This window comes from Lithobates pipiens, unplaced genomic scaffold, assembly GCF_037356315.1.
Source record: "Lithobates pipiens isolate NorthernLeopardFrog02 unplaced genomic scaffold, aLitPip1_a1.2 Scaffold_28, whole genome shotgun sequence".
Taxonomy (NCBI): Eukaryota; Metazoa; Chordata; class Amphibia; order Anura; family Ranidae; genus Lithobates; species Lithobates pipiens.
The window spans coordinates 36,781,107-36,794,539 of record NW_027507789.1 but is presented as its reverse complement, the minus strand read 5'-3'; the positions used below and the strand labels follow the sequence as shown (position 1 = coordinate 36,794,539).

The 13,433-nt window shown below is 41.3% G+C and overlaps 1 pseudogene across 1 annotated transcript in view; it reads right to left on the bottom strand.

Annotated features, from left to right (window-relative positions):
- Positions 1-2,136: 2,136 nt before the first annotated feature.
- Positions 2,137-13,433, bottom strand: part of LOC143934785 (intraflagellar transport protein 52 homolog) — a 36,964-nt pseudogene continuing 25,667 nt past the window's right edge. Inside the window, exons 8-13 of the transcript XR_013263368.1 lie at positions 12,945-13,031; positions 12,508-12,557; positions 10,841-10,928; positions 7,990-8,098; positions 3,509-3,654; positions 2,137-2,338 (exon numbers count right to left, since the gene is read on the bottom strand). The product of XR_013263368.1 is annotated as an intraflagellar transport protein 52 homolog (transcript). The remainder of the gene's footprint in view (positions 2,339-3,508; positions 3,655-7,989; positions 8,099-10,840; positions 10,929-12,507; positions 12,558-12,944; positions 13,032-13,433) is intronic.

Sequence of the window (13,433 nt, the reverse complement as noted above, 5' to 3'; positions counted from 1 at the left end):
TGAATAAAGACACCAGTTCAACCTGAGTAAGTGTCTACAATTGTCCCAATCCCTGTACGTTGTACATTCACATCGGTCCCTACCCTCAAGGAGCCCACAATTCAATTCCCCATTCGTATACTAGGGCCAATTTACCTACCTACAGGTCTTTGGAGCGTGGGAGGAAACCGGAGTACCTGGAGGAAACCCAGGGAGAACATGCAAACTCCAGGCAGGTAATGTCATGGTTGGGATTTGAACCAGCAACCCTTTTTACTGCTAGGTGAGAGTGGTAACCACTACAGTACTACTGTGCCGCCCATAAAGATTTCTCCTCCATTTCCTTTCTTCTGCTCCACTATCCTGGAATTGGTAATCGATGGCCACTTCTTGATTATTATATACAGCCATTCCCCTGCTGATACCCTTCCACAAGCATGAGATCTGTAGAATACATGAACACTATCCTGAAGTCCAAATTTGTTTGCCCGCAGCCTCCTGGGATATGAACCTCACACATCCCAGAAGGCTGAGGGAAACAAATTTGGAAACAAAGACAGCAAAAACTAGTGAAAGGTCCATTCTAAAGTCAAAAACTTGTTTCTGGCCCAGAACTGCACAGCCATGCTTCTAAAAGCATCCCACCAGGGCATTTTTATCTTGTATAGTTGCATCATGGCCCAATCCATGCCAGGCTTTCAGCGGTTCTGCAGAGTACAGCTTTCCCTATAGAAAAGAATAGGGCTACAGTATGTGAGACACACTGCGGGGGTGCTTTGGGAAGAAAGGCTGTGTGGCTCTAGGCAGGGCTCCACAAAGATGGTTGCAGAAATATAACGGACCAGGTGGTTGGGGAAATACCTTAAGAGCTGGTTCACACAGGGGCAACATGACTCTGGCCATGACTTTGCAAGGTGACCTGGTCAAGACCAGAGCGCACACCACAGCGTGACTTGGGGCAACTTACTAGGAGACTTCAAGTCACCTCCAGGACAGGCGACTTTACTGTGGCCAATCAAACAACAATCGGCTCTGTGGGAGGGAGGAGTTTGCCTGAGAAAACAATTTTCTCTTCCTGTATTGTTGCTTCAGTTAAGACACAACCCGACTTTGGAGGCGACTTTCATTGAAATCAATGGGTACAAGTCGCCTAGAAGTCGGATTGAAGTAGTACAGGAACCTTTTCTGAAGTTGGAGCAACTTCAGTAGTGTGCATTAAGACAGCTCTCAATCACTTTCATTGATTTTACCATGTTGTGTGACTTGGGGCGACTTCAAGTCGGATCCAAAGTCGCCCCTGTGTGAATGGGCTCTTAAGCAGCGTTTCTAAACTCCAGTCCTCAAGTACCCCCAACAGGTCATGTCTTCAGGCTTTCGATTATTTTCCATAGGTGATTTGATCAGTTTCACTGCCTTAGTAATTACCACAGCCGTTTCATCTGAGGGAAATACTGAAAACATGACCTGTTGGGGGGGGGGGGGGGGGGGTAACCTGAGGACTGCAGTTGAGAAACATTGCCTTAAAGGGCAGCTTGTACCAAAGGTTGTTAGTTTGTGGCCTGCTGTCTAGGTGCCATTAAAAAGCTACAGTATATCCATGCCATATACACATTGCAGTAAAATACGTTGTTACTGGAAAAAATGAGTGTGTTTCTATCACCTTGTCCACACCCACTGTATTTTTATATAAAATTGACGCTACTTTTTCTCATCTTGCCTAGAAAATGCTTCCAAGCCATACATTTTCATTAGTAAATGAAAAATGCCCCTTTTCTAAAGCATGAAATATTAGTCAAGGCATATCTTTGCCTGAGAAAACCTAATTAAATGCTGGTACCAGCTGAGGCTGCAACCGCTCACACAAAGCTGCCCAGCACAGAAAAGGTCAGTGTGCAGCCAGGGTGCCACAAGGTGGATAATTTGCATAAGAACATTATGTGCCTGAAGAATTCTACGACTTCTATTCCTGGCACAATACTACAGAACTAGGAGTCCCAGTCTAACACTAATATGCCATGACATGTAATCACAGCACCGCTGCACACTGCCCGTCTCCCTCGGAAATACATGCAGTACCATACAGCGTCTCAGCTGCTCGCTGACCCCTTTTATCCCCTCTACTGACAATACAATAAAAAATGCTCGCCCATACAGAAAGCAGTTTAATTTTTTTTTAAGCAGGGATATTCCTTTTCATTACAAAAATACTTACAAATTCAAAGTCAATAGAAAATAAAAAACTAAGAATAAATATGGAAATAACTGTCCTTTTCAAGCACAATCAGTTGAGTTATTGTATTGTATATGATGAACTTCAGCTGCTCTGGAACCCAGTTTCGCTAGTGTCCATGTCGTGTTCCTAAGACAAAGAAGATAATTATTAACAGACAAGTGGCCAGTGTTTGTTAAGTGTAAATCACTGCCAGCCCCTCTATTAGAGCTAGGCATACCACATTGTACAAGTCTTTTTAAGACTTAAAACGAGGCATGCAAATACCCTTTTGAGAGCGATCCTCAGGCCTGTCATGTGACTTGTGGCCCGTCTCCTACTCCAATTCCAGGCTTCTGCAGGAGGGACCAAGATCTGCCTCTTAAATCAGCTGGGGAGATCACGTGGCCGATCAGCCCCTCCCGCAGAAGCCCTGATCGGAGTTGTACAGCGGCTGCAAGTCAAGTGACCGGCCTGAAGATCGCTTACATGCTATTTTTAATAAAATCTGTCAATATATCTGTGTGCCCTTACGAGCAAGCAGGCAGGAAGCATCAATGAACTACCACAGCACCAACTACAAGCCAATATCCGCAAACGTTGCCTGTGTATGAATGATGCCGCTGTGTGGGTGGAGCCTCACACGGGTGTGCCGATTTCAAAAACTGACAGCTAGTATGGGGAACTTCTCCTCGTACTGCTGTCAAAGGAGGGGGGGGGGGCCGGGATGGGCTCGGGTAATTTGGGCAGCAGCTGCAGCATTGGGAACATGTTACATGTTCCACCCTAAAAACGGGTGGAACATGTAACATTTTCCCAAAAGTGAACTTATCCTTTGATATGCGAAAAGATTGTGCAGATACTGTAGATACTGTAATCCGTATGTGTATTTATTGAATACATAAAAGTGAAAATAAAACAAAGAAGCTGATGCGTTTCAACGAGAGCCTAAGTCGAGCTACTACTAAGGCTCTCGCCAAAATGCGCCAGTTTTATTTTTCACTCTTATGTAGTGAATACACATATGGATTACAGTGTTGCCGGCTCCATCTTTTTACATATCCTGTTCTGGTGTAAATGGACGCACTGAGCCTGGGCACATGTGAGTGGATCCTCCAATTGAATTGGGCTCCCCCTGTAGAGTGCGCTGCTTTTACTAGACTCTGCCAAACGTATCCTTTGAATTGGAAGATGAGAAGAAGTGCTGGATTGCTAAACTGGGAAATTGATTTTTATATTGTTGCCCAAGCTACAATTGGGCTTTAGTCATTTCCAAATACTTGTGTACTTTTATTTTTTTTACAAATGTGTTTTATTTACCTAATTAAGTTTCTTGAATTCAACAACCTGGAAGAAAATGTGTTCCAGAATATTTTTGGCATCTTGTTTCTCCTTTGGTAGGTTTGCAGTTACACCCAAAATATCGCCACACTTCCGCACATAGAACTCAAGGTCGTCATCTGTGCCTTTATGAAAGGAGACATACCAAAAGCATTTACAGTTAAAAGAGAATTATAGGTAAAAAAATAAAATAAAATAAAATTATACTCACCTAGGGGAACGCAACATTGGTCCCCCTACTTGCTCTAAGATTAAGAGCTGAGCGATCAAAGACCACTGATCTCTCAGTTCTAGGTCTTCAGTGAGCAGAGAGCCGGTGACTATCAGTCTCTCTGCTCTGCCCCTCCAGCGCTCACTGGAGCCCTGGGCTGGGAGGGGGGCAGGAGCCGTAGGTTCAGGCTTTCAGGGGCTTGCTGACAGGCTGAACCATTTGCCGGTCCAAGCAGCTGGGCGGATGCCGACCATATATGATGTTTGGGATCTTTTCAGAGCCTGGACCGGCTCCGTGTAGTTACCCATGGTCAGCTGAAAAAAAAAGGCCACAGGAGTGCAGAACAGACTACACACTTGTGATCCATAGAAGTACAGACGAAAAAAGCTTTTGCTATATTTTGCCTTTAAATAAAATGTGATTGGCTGTCATTAAAAGGAAAAAAAAAAATCACCTTTGGGAGTATCATACACATTACAGCAGTGGTCATCAACCCTGTCCTCAGGGCCCACTAACAGGCCAGGTTTTATGTATTACCTTGGGAAGACGCAGACTAGAATACGGCAATCACTGAGCAGCAAATGATATCACCTGTGATGTATTTCTGTTCTCTTGCAAACCTGACCTGTTAGTGGGCCCTGAGGACAGGGTTGATGACCACTGCATTAGGGTGTAACATGCTGCAGCAGTCCCCAGAGCACGACTTGTCTGCAAGACACTGACACTGCACCAGTTATCTACTGATCATGAGTACAGAGCTCTGCAAAAAAATAAAATAAAACACATTTTCACGATTGTTTCACAAAAGGTGAACTTGGCTTTTTTATATTATTATAATACACGATTTATATAGCGCCAACAGTTTACGCAGTGTTTTACAATGTATAGGGGGACAACACAATTACAGTACAATACAAAAAGGTACAGGAGGGCCCTGCTCATAGAGCTTACATTCTAAAGGGAGGGGGTGGTACAAAAAGGTAATAGCTGCAGAGAATGATTTGATGGGGGTGGCTCAGGGACAGTTAGGTAAGTGTGGGATATTTATATAGACAATTTATAGAATGTTCCATACAATAGTACAGAGTGTTTGAAGTGTTATGTAAATCTGGACAACAAACTTTGTGAATGACTGTCGAACAGGGATGGACACACAAGGATCGAAGTTTGCCCAGTCTCTCCTGAACCAGTCAAATTTCGATCCATCTATGGCCAGTTTAAGAACACATAAACCCCTTATGTTATGGAGATGATGGGAGAGGGGGGGAGCTCAAAAGGGAGCAGCCCAAGGAGCTGATAAATTTTACAGCAAGTTGGTGGCTCCTATTCCTGAGAGCTTGTATTAACCCTTTATTTCTCATGCCATACAGAACACGTCCTTAGCAGTCAAATATTTCGATACAATGAATCTGCATCTAGATTAAGGCTGCATTCACACCTGAGCGTAGCGTTTTCAAGCATTTTTTTTGCGGCTTTTTTTACCGCGATTTTGTGCAGGGCAAAAGGTCACCAATGTTAAAAGAAGAAAAAACGGCCAAATCTGCTCAATTCGAGCGACAAAAAAGGGTCTGGAACTTGTTTGAGCTTCAGGCGTTCGGCTTCAGGCGACATGGAGTGGAGATGTGAACCATCTCCATTGAGAATAGAATTTTTCCCCTCTAGTGTTTTGTAGCTTCAGGCTTCAAGCTACAAAACGCTCAGGTGTGAATGGGGTCTTATAGTGCTATACAATGTTTCACTGCCCCTTCTCATAATGCAAGTCTGATATTGTAACGCAACAGCTGTTAAGCGAAACAGTTGAGCAAGTCAAAAGCAAAAGCACTTTAGTGTCTAATTTACATATATAAATATTAAAAAAGAAGAGCAAAATATGTAAAAAGTAGAAGTTACATAAAAAAAAAAAAAAAAAAAAAAATTACCTTAAAAGTAACGATTACATACAAAAATCAAATACGTGTTCACTGAAAATACACACTATACTTTCCCTTTAGCATGCTTTTGTGTGTAGACTGGTCCTGTCCTGTCCTGAATGGTCCTGTCCTGCTAGGAATTAAATGATTGAAAACAAGGACTCCACACTGCTAAGCCAAAATGGTAATTGCGCTGAAATCACATGGACATTAGCAAAATAACCCCTTTCCATCTGTAGTATTTTTATTGGGATTTTATGTGATAGACCAACACAAAGTGGCACATAATTGTGACGTGGAAGGAAATTGATAAATGGTTTTCAAAATTCTTTACAAATAAATATCTGAAAAGTGTGGTGTGCATTTGTATTCAGCCCCCTTTACTCTGATACCCCTAACTAATTGACCAATTGCCTTCAGAAGTCACCTAATTAGTAAATAGAAGAATCCACCTGTGTGCAATTTAATCTCAGTATAAATACAGCTGTTCTGTGAAGCCCCCAGGATTGTCAGAGAATCTTAGTGAACAAACAGCATCATAAAGGCCAAAGAACATACCAGACAGGTCAGGGATAAAGTTGTGGGAGAAGTTTAAAGCAGGGTTAGGTTATAAAAAAAAAATATCCCAAGCTTTGAACATCTCACAGAACACTGTTCAAGCTATCATGAGAAAATGAAGAGTATGGCACAACCGCAAACCTACCAAGACATGGCCGTCCACCTAAACTGACAGGCTGGGCAAGGAGAGCATTCATCAGAGAAGAAGCCAAGAGGCCCATGGGAACTCTGGAGGAGCTGCAGAGATCCACAATCTGTCCACAGGACAACTATTAGTTGTGCTCTCCACAAATCTGCCCTTTATGGAAGAGTGGCAAAAAGAAAGATATTGTTGAAAGAAAGTCATAAGAAGTCCCGTTTGCAGTTTGCGAGAAGCCATGTGGGGGACACAGCAAACATGTGGAAGAAGGTGCTCTGGTCAGATGAGGCCAAAATTTAACTTTTTAGCCTAAAAGTAAAACACTATGTGTGGCAGAAAACCAACACTGCACATCACCCTGAACACACCACCCCCACCGGTGGTGGCAGAATTATGTTGTGGGGATGTTTTTTTAGAAGGGTCATGGAAGCTGGTCAGATTTGATAGGAACATGGATGGAGCCAAATACAGGGCAATCTTAGAAGAAAACCTGTTCCAGTCTACAAAAGACTTGAGACTGGGGTGGAGGTTCACCTTCCAGCAGGACAACGACCCTAAACATAGAGAATCTATGGCAACCCCATATGACCCCCATGGAGAATCTGTGGCAAGACTTGAAAATTACTGTTCACAGACGCTCTCCATCCAATCTGACGGAGCTTGAGCTATTTTGCAAAGAATGGGCTAAAATGTCACTCTAGATGTGCAAAGCTGGTAGAGACATCCCCAAAAAGACTTGCCGCTGTAACTGCAGCGAAGAGCATTTCTACAAAGGGGGGGGCTAAATAAAAAATGCACACCACACTTTTCACATATTTATTTGTAAAAAAAAAAAAAAAAATTGAAAACCATTTATCATCATTTTGCTTCCACTTCACAATTATGTGCCACTTTGTGTTGGTTTATCACATAAAATCCAATTTTTGGTTGTAAAATGACAAAACATGGAAAACTTCAAGGATTATGAATACTTCCTCTAAGGCACTGTACCTGCCTGTTCACACTCTTCTTTATGCATTTGCAGCTCAGAGTATATTCTCAGCACAGTGCTTAATAGGAATGAACTCCTGCACATGTGCAGGCATTGTGTCATCTTGTGCCCGTCAGAAGAAACTGGTGGCACCGACAAAGGACCTCTTAGGTGTCAGATCATGGAGGGGAAGTGGAGCATTTGCAGAGTTTAGTTCCGCTTTCAATTTACAAAAATTAAGCCTTTAGCCTGTAGATGGCACTACAGCCTGAGGTGTGCTTCTGTTTAATTGTGTAATTTTAGGACGCAATTGCAGTATTAGAATTTTTTTTTTTCCTTCTTCATTTCCATCCATTTTTCAGCCTAAACTCAATAGCTCTGCATTTCATGGCATTTGTCTAAATGTCTATAAAGTCCCCCAATCCCTGGACACATAACTATTCAAACACAGACCAGCTTTGCCAGTCAAAGTCTAGCCTGACCCCCCAACACACAATCTAACCCTCAATATTGGGCCAACACTGTGATAAGTAGACTTCCCAACAAACAAGGGAAATGCCTTTATCACCATGCATATTCAACACTTTATACTACAAACCAATGCAGAAAACAAATATAACATGTTAATTCTATATATGATACAAACAGTCCTAATAGGTATGCAATACTTACATCTGTTAGTAATTTGTGCTAGACGGGATTTTTCAGAAGAGAAATTCTCATCTAAGTCGAATAAATCCAGAGCTGGTGGAGGCAGCTCCCGAAAAGCTGGGGGAAACACCTGGTTGGCAACAGCAAGAGAGAAAACAATCCATAAATAATACGGTTAATAAAAATGGGCCTTGAGCTGGTCACATACATTGCTATTTAGCTGCACATCTCCTTTAGATTTGGTAACAGCTATGCAGTGCAAAGGCATACCTGACTGGATGTACAGTGCATCCCGAAAGTATTCAAAGAGCTTCACTTTTTCCACATTCTGTTATGTTACAGCCTTATTCCAAAATGGATTTAATTCATTATTTACCTCAAAATTTTACAAATAATATCCCATAATGACAATGTGAAAGAAGTTTGTTTGAATCCTTTGCAAATTTATTAAAAATAAAAAATTAAATCACACACACACACACACACACACACACATATATATATATATATATTTCATTTATTTTCACAGCTTTTGTTCAATACTTTGTTGAAGCACCTTTGGCACCAATTACAGCCTCAAGTCTTTTTGAGTCTGATGCTACAAGCATGGCACACCTGTTTTTGGGCAGTTTCTCCCATTCTTCTTTTGAATACTTTCTGGATGCACTGTACATGTGATTTTTTAGTTTTTTGTTTTTTATTTTTTTATTTTTTTTTTGCAAATTTATTAAAAATAAAAAACAAAAAACTAAAAAAATCACATGTACAGTGCATCCAGAAAGTATTAACAGCACTTCACTTTTTCCACATCTTGTTATGTTACAGCCTTATTCCAAAATGGATTAAATATGTTATTTTCCTCTAAATTCCTCACACAATACCCCATAATGACAAAGTAAAGGAAGTGTTTTTTAATAAATTTGCAAAAAAAAAAAAAAAACACTTCTTTTACTTTGTCATTATAGGGTATTGTGTGAAGAATTTAGAGGAAAATAACATATTTAATCCATTTTGGAATAAGGCTGTAACATAACAAGATGTGGAAAAAGTGAAGTGCTGTGAATACTTTCTGGATGCACTGTAAATGAAAGCGGTGTTCCAGCCATTTTTTTTTTTTTTTGAAAGTCAGCAGCTGCAAACACTGTAGCTGCTAACTTTTAATAAGGACACTTACCTGTCCAGGGAGGCCGCGATGTCTGCCCCCCCCCCCCCCCCCCCAAGGCTGATCCATTCAATTTTTTTTATATATATTTTTTAGAGAATGATAATGTAATTTTTTATTTTAGGGTGTACCTCCACTTTAAATGGATTTGTGTGCAAAATCCCCTCTAAACTTACCACTACCAATCCAAATCAACAGATCAGATTGTAATGTGCATAGACAATATAAAATATAACTCAGTCCAAAAAACATTTTTGTCAATATAGTGAAGGCAGGTTGGAACCTCTGTCTTCTTTTTACAGAAGCCCTTGTCTTTACTGAAGGCTTCTCTAGATCCTGTCCATGTGACACCAGCAAGTGGAGGGAAATCTCCCATACCAGTTCATTATGCCTTTGCCTTACACATTTTTTTATTTTATTTATTTTTTTCTTCCATGTGTGGGTATACAACCACTTTAATTGGAGAATCAACTACAGCACAGATGACGTGGAACCTTCTTTGCTATACATAGAGTGCAATTACTTAAAGCGGGAGTAAACTCCCGCATTTTTAAATTTGTACCTACAGGTAAGCCTACGGTATAATAAGGCTTACCTGTAGGTACAGTGAATATTCCCTAAACTTGCGGTGTTTAGGGGATATTCACGCTTGAAGCAGCAGGGAAAGTCATGTGCACTGCGCTCTGAATTGACAGCACACCGAGTCTGGTGTACATTGAGAGCACTGTGATGACACACACACAGCCCAGCCATTCAAACGACTGGAGACAGCTAACCCAGAAGGAAGACCCAGCAGCGGTTACAATGTGCCACTGGAGGGCTTAGTTTAAAAGATGAGGAGTACTTTTAATAAAATTATATTTTATATATATATATATATATATATATATATATATATATATATATATATATATATATATACACACATATATATATACACACATATATATATACACACATATATATATATATATATATATATATATATATATATATATATATATATATATATATATATATATATATATATATATATATATATATATATATATATACACACACACACACACACACACACACACACTTATACTAACCTAGATCAGTGATGGCAAACCTTGGCATCCCCTGATGCTCAGTCACTCTGCAGTGTAGTTGAGCATCACGGGATATGTAGTTCCAAAACATTCGGGGGTGCCAAGGTTTGCTGTCCCCCAGTGCCTCGAACACCGAGAACTGAGCGATCTAACACCACCGATTTCTTGGTTCTCACAGTCCAGCCCACCAGCCCCTCCCACCAGGGTGGGAGCGGCCAGCTCAGGCTCTCAGCAGCTCGCTGAGAGCCTGAGTCAGGTGCCAGTACAGGCATGTGGGCAGATCCCGACTCCACTGTTGTGATCTTGCCCAAGTCTGGACCGGCTCTGTGACATGAGATGATAGCGGACTGTCTATGGAAAACGGTTAACAGGAGTGCAGAACGAATAGCACTCCTGTGAACCACAGAAGTACAGCTTTGGCTGTACTTCTCCTTTAACGGTAAGTCTGGAAAGGCTGTCATAATGTGACAATGGTAGCTCATCAGAGAAGCCAAGCTTTGTCACAGCCAGTCCAGAATTAGGGGAGCGAACCCCTGGCCCACACCAACTGATACAGAAAAAAGTTTTTGAGTAGAATTCTACCTTAGTGAAGGTAGCCAGGGGAATGAATACTTACTGCAGGCTGCAGTGTAGGGAGTGGAGTCTCAAGCTGTGGCTGAATAAGCTGTAGTGTCTCATGTTTCACATTGAGCTGTTCATAGGCTCTGTAACATGTAGGAAGACACAATACAAACAAGATAAGCCTGTTACATTCTTATGAAGAGGTTTGGGCACCTTCTGGTCAAATTTCACATTTGTGATTTTCTAAGGAATAAGTGAACACAATCTACTGTATGTTAAACCATATGTAAAATGAGACTCAAAAGTGAAAATTTGCTAAGATACATGGACCGTATGTCCACTTTAGAATAAATAACATTCATGACAAAGCAACAGGTTCACTTAATTACCTCCCCCCCCCCTCTATGTGTGCACCAGAGCAAAGTGGGTGAAATACTTGATCTTTCAGAGGACAGCAGAGCATTAGACTCTCCCTTCTTTCCTCCCACAATGCAACACTGCGTGAAAAACTGCCAGGTCCAAGTGCTGTTATGTGGGGGCAAATGCCTAGACCTGTGAAAGATTAAGTAGAACAACTTTAAAGTGCAATTTTTAAATAAAATAAAAAAAAATAAAAAGAGATAACCAGGTTTTTTATTGCAGAGAAACAACTCCTACTTGTCCATTTGCCTTCTTTTCGACAATGTGCCCAGAGCTGTGCACGCCTTGTACAATTTTGGTACATGATGCGATGACCAGAAGAACACCAGGAATATATTTTATTATATATATACATATATACTTTGACAGCAGGGGAGCTCGCTGATATCACATCAATGGAGGGAGGCAAGTATAGTTACACTTCAAGCTGCCTCGCTTTTAGAAGTGCAAATGGGATTGCGAATATAAGCAGCAGGAGGCAAAGTAGGCTGAACAAATGAAAGATCAGGATTCGACACCCCCTTTTTTCTTTTATTTAAAAATTATTAACTAGCAAAGCCTAAATAGTAAGAAAAACTTAGAAAAATATAAAAAAAAAAAAACAACGTCACTGTAAAACTGGACAACACCAGGATGAGAAACCTGGAGAGGAGGGGTGGCAGGGCTGCATTTAGTCGAACCGCTGGCTGCATTTTCCTCCCTGAAGCAGCTGAATGCCAGTGGGAGGGAGAGGAAGAGAAGCGGGCATTGTCGGCATCCAGCTGCTGCAGGGAGGGAAGCACGGCCATCAGTTCAACTAAATACAGCCCCCGCCACCCCTCTCCAGGTTTCGGGGTCACCAACCAAAGGACGCAATATACCAGTCACCTGCGTTAGAGTTAGAGATTTGTCACTGAGCTGCTAATAGGTACAACAGGGTTTCCAGTTTTTAATTGTATTTTTATTTAAAAAAATATATATTTTTATTTATTTATTTTTTTAAGATGACACTCAGGCAGATATAAAGGACACACATTAATGCAGCTCTGTATTCTTTAATAAACCTTTAAAAATTTATTTTTTAAATGCAACTCTGAATTTGTTTGCGTATTGGCCTGTATTCTCTTTACAGCAGAGCTTGGGAGAGGAAGAACCAGCACAAAGAGTTCGGTCAGTTGTGCTCCAGTGCTCATGTGTAAAGGTGAACAAGCTGATAGGAGGAGAAAGGCAGAGGGATAGAAATAAGTTCATCAGTCTGTTGCTTCTCCTTTTATTGCCCAATCAATGGCTGGTGGAGGGACAAGACCTGTAAGTATAGCTTACCTGAAGCAGATATTAATCAGGTCTCCTGTCCGGCCAAACAGGACTGTACTCTACAGAGAGGTTTAATTTTCAGGAACAGGTTTACATGAATACAGATCTGGTAGATAAAATAGTCATATTGTATGGATTTAGGCTGGGTTCACACCTATGCGAATTGAATGCGTATTTCTCAGCATCCAATTCGCATGACAGGAGATTGTGACAGCTCTCATATCTCTGTTGCGGCTGCGGATGTTGTGCATCTTTGGCTCCGTTTCAAGGCTGACTTCAGGCAAAAATTCGTCCCAGATTCGTCTCTGAAATGGAGAACAGGGATGCACCAGACCCCTGCTGTGAGCCGCATCCGTTGGAGGTGTGAACCCAGCCTCATATTTGTGTATTTAGCCATTTGCTTGAAACCTGCATCTTTTCACATTTGTAATGGGAAGAAAAAGTACCAGAATCTTTCCATTTTCTTCTTTGTCCAGATACTGATCATTGAACATATGACAGGATCCCACCACAGCCAGTTTACCTCCATGTTCCTGTAATGAAAAAAAAATAGCTGTTACTTCCTTCAAGGTCAGAAAAAAAAGAAGAATTCTTCAACTAAGAGCAAGAAACCAATTTACACGGTCGGGATTAGGTAGCCCAAATACACAGGACCTGAAAATGGTCAGAGTGCAGACAGCAGCATAAACATTGCCCCAAAAGACAGCAGCATAAACATTGCCCAAAAAATTGCCCAGAAGTCTCTTCCTATGTAACAACTGCTTCCAGCTGTCAAAACCTCTTATTACCCCCTAGGACAGGGGTAGGCAACCTCGGCTCTCCAGCTGTGGTGAAACTACAAGTCCAATGAATCATTGCAAGACCCTGACAATCACAGGCATCACTCCTAGAGGTAGAGGCATGATGGGATTTGTAGTGTCACCACAGCTGGGGTG